The sequence below is a fragment of the Marmota monax genome, unplaced genomic scaffold (genome assembly GCF_021218885.2).
Source record: "Marmota monax isolate L192 unplaced genomic scaffold, Marmota_monax_Labrador192_F-V1.1 WCK01_AAM20220418_F8-fsc00056, whole genome shotgun sequence".
Taxonomy (NCBI): Eukaryota; Metazoa; Chordata; class Mammalia; order Rodentia; family Sciuridae; genus Marmota; species Marmota monax.
In genome coordinates this window covers 4,663,971-4,667,514 of record NW_026695212.1, presented here as the reverse complement: position 1 = coordinate 4,667,514, position 3,544 = coordinate 4,663,971, and the positions used below count along the sequence as shown (strand labels likewise).

The window sequence follows — 3,544 nt, the reverse complement described above, 5'->3', positions numbered from 1 at the left end:
TTACAGTTGAGAAAGTGAATGCTGATAATTCTAGTTCTGTTCCACTCTGAATACTTTGATGACTTTGATTTAGAAGAAAGAGAGTCTGCTGCTACTTGATAATGTATAAAGCGACCTACAGCACATAAAATCTTTTTTTTAAAAGAGTTGTTTTTAACCTACTTTCCTACTTAGCAAATAATTCAAGGTTTACCTACTGACAGACAAGTGTTGACTTACATCCTACTTTTTCTTTTGGTAATTCTGATAAATGACGCAAGAGTACACAGGCTCATCCCCCCAAGTCCCCCCCCAAAGTCTCCTTTTCACAGGTCAATGAACTCAAGACAATCAACTTGGCCATTTACTATTATATTGCAGTTCTCGGAACTTGAATAGACCCAAGTTACAGGATGACATTGAAATTAGTTTCTAGAGAACAAGACAAAGAGACCAATTCAGAATATTAACATTTCAGGTTTTTGTGTTTAGGAAGATTCACTCTTTGGGGAAATACTTCTGTATCGTCAGTCATAGTCAATTTTTGCAGACAAAGAGGCAAGCGCATTCACTCATTTATTCAACCAGTATGCTGTGAGGTGTGTAACACTGTTCCAGAAGGGACAATTGTAAGGTTGTAGTCCCAAAACACATTGATGCCTTTAGGGCTGGGCGAGTATCTGTTTTTAGGCTGTTGCTGGTTGGTGTCTTGATCTGCAGTTGAGCCAAATATACTCCTTTCACAGCCAAGCTGCCTACCAGATGATTCCAGAAGCTGAGTAGCAGCTCTAAGCACATCTGACTTGAAGTGAAGAGACCTTAGCCGAACTCATTCATAATTTCTGAGGATCTCCCCTACACCTCAAAATTCCTATTCAGGATCACCATCCAAAACAAGGGTTATACCATCAGACTCTCAGAGTTTTTGTACATGCTAAATTATGTGTGTGATAGATGGGCATATGGTAGGACTTTAAAAAGCGTTATGTGTAGCTACTGTGTTCAGTGTCAAAGCAGAATAAAATTTCTTTCTGCTTGCTCCTTTTCACAGTTCAAGCCAAAAAAGAAAAACCCAAACCAGAAAATAAATGCAGCCAATTTTCAATTACCAGAGAACTTAAAAAAAAATTATTTTCTTAAACCCAGTCTCTCTCTTTTCCTTTTCCAACATGTTGTTTGTAGAAAAACAAAAGGCCAGCCACCTTCATTAAGATATTTCCGTGACAGTGGCTAATCTTCGGTTTAAGTATATAAGAATTTGATGCATATCTCCTCCTGGGTTCTGAATCACATTTTATGGTTCCAAATGCACTGATTTGGGGTCCTTTACTCAAGAGAGAACATTCAAGATCAGTGATGAAGTCCAATATTAAACTAGATTCATATCTTGCTCCTGGAGTGATAGTATTCTGGCTATCTCTGCTAGTCACCAAAAAAATCATTTCACCTCCTGGTGAGTTGCTGTAACTATCTCATTCAGAATAAAGCTACTCAAGAAACAGATATTAGCTGCTGGGAACAATCAGATGGGCTTAATGATTAAGTCAAAGACTCTTCCTTAGTCCACAGCTCCAGGGGATGGAGTTCCTCTTATTAACTACCTACTGAAGACCTCTCCACAGTTCTCATCCTTCTCTAGGTGTTTCTTCAAGTTTTTCATTTCCCTCACCTCTAAAGTTCTTTCCTAATCCCATCCCTCTCCTTCTAACAGAGCATGTCGTAGACAGAAATCATTTTAGTCTTTTGATTGACATGCCAAGAAACAAAAATCATTATGGTCATTTATTCCAAACTTCTCATTCCTCAGATGAGGAAAGAGTGTCAGAAACAGAATTAAAATTAGGCCTCCAGACCAATGCACTTCCAATTTGCTGTATTTGTGAAGTAAATGTTGAAGATCCCCATTGTTAGTTTTAAAATTAGATGAGCTAAGTCTTTTGTTTGTCCAGACATGAAAAGAGAACACAAGTTCTCTGCCTGTCCTATGGTGTCAGGCCTGGTCTGGGGCAATCTGTTTATCCCCTGAGAATCTGTGCCTGCTTCACATATTGGGCCCCTAATTGATGTGCTGTTTTATACCTGATTCAATAGTGGATAATTCAGTCAGGTGATTGAGTCTCCTGGATCCCTTTTCTCTGTCTAACCCAACAGTCTAAACCTACTGTCTTCTTTCCTACATAGAAAATGCCTGTTTATGATTCCTGCCCTTCACTGACTAGCAATGAGAGACAGTATGTGGAAACAAAAGTCTATATTATAATTTTGATAAGCATCTTTGTCCATATCTTCTTGGAACATGATAGAATTTATTTAATTATTTTTGTGCTGCTGGGTCAAGCACATGTTCTACCACTGAGCTACACCCCCAGCCCAGAATTTATTTGAATTCTTATGCCAATTTTTGCCTCTATTAGTGTACTGTACATTTAAGAAAGATATTGTTTTCAAATTATGGTTTTCATTAAAAGAATCATGTGTCTGTTCCTATATTTATTTATTTAGCAGCAAATAGTGACATTTTTTCTCTTCTTATCAGAGGAAGACAAATTCACTTTGGAAAGATAAATATCACATTTTAATGAAAGCCAGCTTACAATTTGGATGGGGATAGTGATCCTAAAAGGGGAACAAACCGGTGTACACTTTGACATTTCTCATTCTTCTTAACTGCAGCATAAGATTTACCTTTATTTTTTAATATTGGAGAAATAGCCCTGGAAATCCCATCATGAGGATGAACTGAATGCCTCTGGGATTTGATTGATCCTCATAAACTAAATCCAGAGATATATTCCCTAACACAAGAAAAAAAATTCAGTAAAAAGAAAAATAAAGCAAATGAGAATTGGAATGTGAAATGTTTTTTACTGCAAATAAGGAAGAGCCCATATTAGCATGACGTGTTAATGCAGAATATCTGTTCCTTCTATTCAAGGTTGGAGGAAGATTGGCACGTCCAAGGTTAAAGCCATGTGACTGCATGGGTTCCTGGGAAGTTTATCTCTGTATAGTGGATCATGTATTGGTGAGCCACATCAATAAGTGGAGTTTTTATATATATATATATATATATATATATAAGTTGACATAATTTTTATAGTAGACATTATCATATTTCGGCTGTCCAGTTCTGATCTTCCTTCCAGGTTTGAGGAAGATCAATTTTTCCTATGGTGAGTCATTGTGGGAAGCACAGCCTGCCTCTCACTACAGAGGCAGAAAGAAGATATCCGCTCTCACTCATGTCTTTGAGACTACAAAGATTCCTGCAAATAGGAATTCACTCCAGCTTCAGGGACTGCAAAACCCACTGACCAGCAGCAGCAACGGAAGCCAAGGGCATGCTGTGATTGTGCTGGCGCAGGTGCTGTTGCCAGAGACCCATCTATTGGATGGGAACAGCATCCTTCCCTGACTCAACCTACAGTGGTATTGGGCTCTGACACTCAGAGCCTCACCTTTTCTAGTTGAATCTCTAGAAGCCCTTTCTACCCAGTGTGGTCTGGGAACTTGTTAGGAATGCATAATCTGGCCTCATCCCAGATCTACCAAGTCAGTGTCTTAG

At 38.5% G+C, this 3,544-nt stretch overlaps 1 long non-coding RNA gene across 1 annotated transcript; it reads right to left on the bottom strand.

Moving 5' to 3' along the window:
• Positions 1 to 332: 332 nt before the first annotated feature.
• LOC131423674 (uncharacterized) lies at positions 333 to 3,040 on the bottom strand. The gene is made up of 2 exons (XR_009225541.1): positions 2,665 to 3,040; positions 333 to 1,303 (listed from the first exon to the last, which is right to left on the bottom strand). It is a non-coding gene; the product is annotated as an uncharacterized LOC131423674 (long non-coding RNA).
• Between the last annotated feature and the right edge of the window lie 504 nt (positions 3,041 to 3,544).